Source organism: Monodelphis domestica, chromosome 6 (genome assembly GCF_027887165.1).
Source record: "Monodelphis domestica isolate mMonDom1 chromosome 6, mMonDom1.pri, whole genome shotgun sequence".
Lineage (NCBI taxonomy): Eukaryota > Metazoa > Chordata > Mammalia > Didelphimorphia > Didelphidae > Monodelphis > Monodelphis domestica.
Window position 1 is genome coordinate 296,218,499 of NC_077232.1, and position 6,800 is coordinate 296,225,298.

At 43.4% G+C, this 6,800-nt stretch overlaps 1 long non-coding RNA gene across 1 annotated transcript in view; it reads right to left on the reverse strand.

Annotated features, from left to right (window-relative positions):
- The window catches only part of LOC130455134 (uncharacterized), a 5,991-nt gene extending 5,169 nt beyond the window's left edge, over nucleotides 1-822 (reverse strand). The window contains exon 1 of the long non-coding RNA XR_008913057.1: nucleotides 777-822. This is a non-coding gene — a long non-coding RNA (uncharacterized LOC130455134). The remainder of the gene's footprint in view (nucleotides 1-776) is intronic.
- Between the last annotated feature and the right edge of the window lie 5,978 nt (nucleotides 823-6,800).

Here is a 6,800-nt window from a genome sequence, read left to right on the forward strand (position 1 = left end):
CATCCGTACTGAGAGGCCCTCCAACACCACCCAGCCTCAGATGATCCAGACCTTTGATCACCCATCAAGGCATCACTTGCATGGTCCCTGAGCTCAGAAATTTCCTTAACTGATCACAATCTCTTGTCATTCTTTCTCTCCTGTAACTCCAAACACCATTTGCTTTCTTCACTTCAGCCTCTACTCCCTCTGCGCCTCAGTTCTTTCCCTGGCCATCTCCCCTGCACTAACCCTTCCCATCTCGAACTCCTTGAGTCGCCATCTTCTCCCTACACTGGCCCCTTCTCTCCAGTCCTTTGCCCCTCACCTACGAAAGATCTGTCAACATGGAATCTAGAAGCCCCCAAACTTGTGGCCTGGAAAGACTTAGTGATCCCCAGTTTATTTGCTTGGAGGTGAAAGCCTCAGGTTTGAGCCTGTTCCTGTGAGAATCTCAGGCTTAACAATCCACTTCAGATGGGGGCTAAGCCCAAGCCCAAGTTGAGTGACTCTTCTGGTCTCCAGAAGCCTCTCCCAGTGTATCACACCCTCCTTCCCAGGATCGAACTTGGGACCTTCAGCTTCTGAGGCTAACACACTGCCTACTGCGCCACAGAGTCATTCTTTAATCAAGGGAAAGGGGTTCAATGCAATAGTAGGCCTTGACACAGAGCTGTGGGCAGACTGCAGAGTCCAAGGATTGAACTCTGGCTGCTCTGGACACTGACCCCTGGGAAAGCCAACCGCACTCGATTGGACAATTCTGAGGAGCCTTTAAAGTTGGGGAGCTTAAGTACCTTTCTAGGTGAAACACGGGGGCTGAGGATGAGAGGGACAGTTGATTGAATTTACAATGGTAACCAAGGAAACCGAGGAGTTCCAGACAGGAAATAAAAGTGAGGGGCTGATGCTTTATAATGGACATAAACATCTTAAAGTCTATGTTAGTCTGAGACCAGTGAAGTTGGACTTTCCCTCAGAGAGGACCTCTCATGTGACTAGGTCAAACCTGGGGTTTCTACCCCCGAGCTAAATAAACTGGGGATCACCAAATCCCTCCAAGCTACAAGTTTGGGGTTCTAGATTCCATGTTGACAGATCCCACCCTGCCAAGCTTCAACCTTGGCTCACGCCCACCTCTGCTGCCTCCCTCCCACACGTGGACAACTGAACAAAGCTAGAAAAAGTCAGGACTGGGACTTCGACAAATTTATGCTACGTCATCGCAACTGGACCCTCGATATCAGTAAGGCGATCCTTTGACATTGCTCTAATCAACTCATTCTCCTACTCAGAGGTTTTCCCAAACCGCTTCCTTCCTCTTTCTTCAACCAGGTTTGACTGAAAACTTTGTCATATCTTTTATAGAAAAAAAATGAGACTGGTGGTCAAGAGCTCCCTCATCTCCCCACCTCCTCTTCTCAATTTGCCCAGATTCCCTTTGCCACCATCTCCTCCTTCACTGGTATCTCGTGTGAAGCCATGGGCCTCCTTGCTCTCCTCTCTCTAAATGCAGAAATGATCCCATTTCATCCCATCTCAGTTCATCTCTTCCAGCAGCCTACTCACTTTATGAGCCCCAGTGGGTCCCTCATCTTGGATCTTTCCTCCCTCCTGGCTCCTTCTGTGCTGTCTACAAACACACCCATGTCTCCTCCATCTTCAAAAGCACTCAATCCTCACTAGCTACCACCATACAGCTTTCCTCCCTTTTGTGGCCCAATTCATTGAGATGGCATCTACCATAGATGCTTCCTCTTCCTCTTGCCTCGCTCTCTTCTTAACTCTCTACTCTTGTAATAGTTAAATATAGTTTCTCTGCCCAAAGTGTTGTATTTTTATGAGGTTTATTAAAGATTAAGAAATAAAGAAAATACAAGATAGGAAAAGCACGTGTCTAGGAGGGCTGAAAAACCCATTCAATTTCCCTTACTACATCTTGAGAGATGCGTGTGCTTTGAAGGGGAAGCAGGGAGAGGGGCCAAGTAGGCAGAGAGTCAGTTTAAATACAAATTGTGTTCTTGCACTCAGGTGAGGATTCAGGGTGATATTATAGGGAATTCTGGGAACTACCAAGGACTTCTGGGAATTGAAGTCTGGGGTTCAAATCTCCATTTTATGCTCTTTAGCTCCTGACCTTGTTATCCACTAAAACTGCCCTCTCTGCAGTTACCAGTGATCCCTTAATGGACAAATTTAATGGCTTCTTCTTATTCCCCTTTCTTCTTGACTGTTCTACAGCCTTGGGCACTGTTGATCACTTTCTCCTCCTTGATATTGTCTCCTCTCTGGGTTTTCAGGACAGCCCTCTGTCCAAGCTCTCTTACTTCTCAGACTCCTTTGCTGGATCTCCACTGAGATCTGACCTCTAACCATTGATATCCCTTGGTGGCCCATGCTGGGCTCTCTTCTCTCTCTCCTCTCCCTAGGTGATCTCATCAGCTGCCATAGGTTTCATTGATCATCTCTGTTTATTGGATTTCATTTTCTGATATGGGATTATTTAAGAATTCTATTTCTTCTTCTGTTAGTCTAGGCAGTTTGTATTTTTGTATATATTCATCCATATCGCCTAGATTGCTGTATTTATTGCCATATAATTGAGCAAAGTAATTTTTAATGATTGCCTTGATTTCCTCTTCATTGGAGGTGATGTCCCCCTTTTCATCTTTGATGCTGTTAATTTGCTTTTCTTCTTTCCTTTTTTAAAATTAGATTGACCAGTACTTTGTCTATTTTGTTTGTTTTTTCAAAGTATCAGCTTCTAGTCTTATTTATTAAATCAATAGTTCTATCACTTTCTTTTTTATTAATTTCTCCCTTAATTTTTAGGATTTCTAGTTTGGTTTTCTGCTGGGGGGTTTTAATTTGATCGCTTTCGAGTTTTTTTATTTGCATTTTCAATTGATTGATCTCTGCTCTCCCTAGTTTGTTAATATGTGCACTCAGGGATATGAATTTACCTCTGATTACCACTTTGGCTGCATCCCAAAAGGTTTGAAAGGATGTCTCGCCATTGTTATTTTCCTCGATGAAATTATTAATTGTTTCTATGGTTTCTTCTCTAACTAAACAATTTTGGAGTATCATATTGTTTAATTTCCAATTAGTTTTTTATTTGGTTTTCCATGTACTGATTATTATTTTTATTGCCTTGTGATCTGAAAAGGCTGCATTTATTATTTCTGCTTTTCTGCATTTGTATGCCATGTTTCTGTGACCTAGGCGTATGGTCAATCTTTGTGAATGTGCCACATGGTGCTGAGAAGAAGGTGTATTCCTTTTTGTCCCTATTTATTTTTCTCCATATGTCTATTAACTCTATTTTTTTTAAGATTTCATTCACTTCTTTTACTTCTTTCTTATTTATTTTTTGGTTTGATTTATCTAAACTTGATAATGGTTGGTTCAAATCTCCCACTAATATTGTTTTACTGTCTATTTCTTCCTTCAATTCTCCTAGTTTCTCCATTAGAATTTGGGTGCTATATTATTTGGTGCATACATGTTGATTAGTGATATTTCCTCATTATCTAAAGTCCCTTTTAACAAAATATAATTACCTTCCCTATCCCTTTTAATCAGGTTTATTTTTGCTTTGGCTTTATCAGATATCATGATTGCAACTCTTGCCTTCTTTCTATCAGTTGAGGCCCAGAAGGTCTTACTCCATCCTTTAATTCTGACCTTGTGGGTGTCTACCCACCTCATGTGTGTTTCTTGAAGACAACTTATGGTAGGGTTTTGGATTCTAATCCATTCTTCTATTTTGTCTACGTTTTATGGGTGAGTTCATCCCATTCACGTTCAAAGTTATGATTGTGACTTGTGAATTCTCTGGCATTTTAATCTCCTTCCCTAATTCTAACCTTTCTTCTTTAGCTCTAACCTTTTAATCCAGTGATTTACTTTAAATCAGTCCTCCTTGTCCCCTCCCTTGATATGTTTCCCTTTCTAGCCCCTCCCTTTTTGTTCCCTCCCCCTCCCCTCTCTCCTTCCCTCCCCTTTTGTTTTCCCTCCCTCCCTGCCCCCCCTTGGTTTTTCCTTCTCTCTACCTTGTTGGGTAAGATAGAATTCAAGATCCCAATGGATCTGGATGTTTTTCCCTCTCAGAGTTGATTTCCCTGAGAGTAAGATTTAAGTAAAAACTCTCTTCCTCTCCTTCTTATAGGAGTTTTCTTCCCTCCCCTTCCCGTGTGAATCTTTGTGTGAGAAAGATTATTCTATTTGATTTTTCTTTTCCCCCTATTTACACATTACATTTTCCATATATTAATATATAGATTGATATAAATGTAGTCCTTATAGAAGAGAGTTTGAATAAATGAAAGATAAACAATTTTCTCCTTTTCCCTTTCCATCATATTTACCTTTTCAGGCATTCCATGCTCTTTGTTTTTCAATATTGAACTTTCCACAGAGCTCTGGTCTTTTCTTTGCAAAAAGTTGGAAATCTTCTATTTTTGTTGAATGCCCATACTTTCCCTTGGAAGTATATAGTCAGTTTTGCTGGGTAGCTGATTCTTGGTTGAAGACCCAGCTCTCTTGCCTTTCTGAAAATCATGTTCCATGCCTTATGATCATTCAGAGTGGAACTTGCAAGGTCTTGTGTGACCCTGATTGGCATTCCTTTATATTAAATTGTCTTTTCTGGCTTCTTGTAAGATTTTTTCTTTGCTTGAAAGCTTTGGAATTTGGCAATTACATTCCTGGGAGTTGTCTTTTGGGGATTTAGTGTAGAGGGTGTTCTGTGAGTTCTTTCAGTGGCTGTATTGCCCCCTTGTTCTAGAATCTCTGGGCAATTTTCTTTGATTATATCTTGTATTATGATGTCGAGTTTGCTGTTTATTTCTGGATTTTCTGGTAGTTCAATTATTCTTTAATTATCTCTTCTTCCTCTATTTTCCAAGTCTGTCACCTTGTCAGTGAGATATTTTATGTTCTCTTCTAGTTTCTTGATCTTTTGGCTTTGCTTTATTGATTCTTTCTCTTTTACCTGCTCGTTGTCTTCCAGTTGCCTAATTTTGACCTTTAAAGCTTGGTTTTCCTTTTCAGTTTGGTCAACACCGGTTTTGTAGTTGCGTGAAATTCTTTTGCATTAATTCCCACTTTCCTGACAGAAGGCTTCCATCTTTTTGATCATTTTCGATTCAAATTCTTCAAAAGTTTGTGGAGAGTTTCCATTTCCTTTGGAAGGTTTCAGAGCATTTGCTTGTGTTTCCTCTTCTATCTCCTCTGTATTTTGTATTTTTGCTCCATAAACTGTGTCCAAAGTTGCCCCCTTCTTGTTTTTCTTGTTGTTTTGAGGCTTTTTTGCTTCTGTGCTGTTTGCCATCTCTATCTGAGTGAGGGGGGCTGGCTCTTCTGTTATCTGTCTGGTGTTCAGTGGCTTTAGCCCAGGCAAATTGTCTGTCTTCCCCAGGAAGCCCAGAATTGCTGGTGTTTCAGTGTTTAGGTGTTACTACCCTCCTCAGTTCCCTCCTGATGCTTCTCTGTTGCCTTACTTCTATGCTCTGCGCCTGGCTTGACACTCTCAGATGTATTTCAATGCCTTTGCTGGCCAGAGGAGCCTGCACTCTGAGGGGGAGGGGCCGTGGCTTCCCAGAGCTCCAAGGCTGGTGATAGGATTAACCTCAGACTGAGTATGCCCTGAGGCAGGGACCTTCTGTGAGACTCAGATGGAAGGATCTGGTCAGGGGGCTACAGACTTCCCCCGTCTCTCTCTGTTTCCCTGCTGTCTGAGTGCCCCCGAGGCTGGGTCAGGTTGTTTTCAGGATGTGGCCTTCAGCTCCGAGGCCCTTTGCCAGCCCTGAGGGTTACTGTTGTTTCAGATGACCCTGCACTCTGAGGGGGAGGAGCTGTGGCTTCCCGGAGCTCCAAGGGCTGGTGATAGGATTAACCTCAGACTGAGTATGCCCTGAGGCAGGGACTTTCGGTGAGACTCATGGAAGGATCTGGTCAGGGGGCTACAGGCTTCCCTTGTCTCTCTGTTTCCTTGCTGTCTGAGTGCCCCCACGACTGGCTCAGCTTGTTTTCAGTGTTCGGCCTTCAGAATAGCCGGCTCCCGAGGCCCTTTTGCCTGCCCTGAGGTTCCTGCTGCTGCCTCGGATTCAGCGCTCTGGGTTGGGGGGGATGGGTCCTGGGACCTTCCTTTTGCCTACCCCTTATATCCGAGTGATCTCGGGTTCTGACTTTTGGGGGGCCGTACCTTTTGATCCAGGTCCAGGAGGAGTGTTCCCAGGGTCTATTCTGTTGTTTGTTTTGAATTTCGGTGCCCTAGGAGCATTCAGTTTGAGATCGGTAAGGAAGGGTTTCTGGAGCTCTGAACTTTAGCTTTCTCTAAGCTGCCATCTTGACCGGAAGTCCCTCGATCATCTCTGTCTAGATGATGGCCAGAACGAATGTCTCTCCAGACTTTCATCTCCAAGTGGCTAAACTAGATGTCCTGTAGAAACTTTAAACTCTGACATATCCAGAACTAAACGTGCCATCCTTCCCCCATGCCCTCTTGTGATTACTTTGGAGGCTCTCCTCTTCCTCCTGTGGCCACCTAGGCTTTCCATCTAAGTGTCATCCTTTATTCCTCACTGTCTATATCTAATCAGGAGGCAAGTGCTATCATGTCTTCCTTCTCAATATGGCTCCCAAATGTCCCCTTCTTTCCTCTGACACTGCCACCATCTGGGTGCAGGCCCTCTTGTTTGGACTATAGTCAAAGCCTTGGGGTTGTTCTCCCTGCAGCAAGCCTTTCCCTTGACCAGGCCAGCCATTCTCCACTTGTCAAAGTGGTCTTCCCAAACACAGCCTTTCTCCTTCGCCCT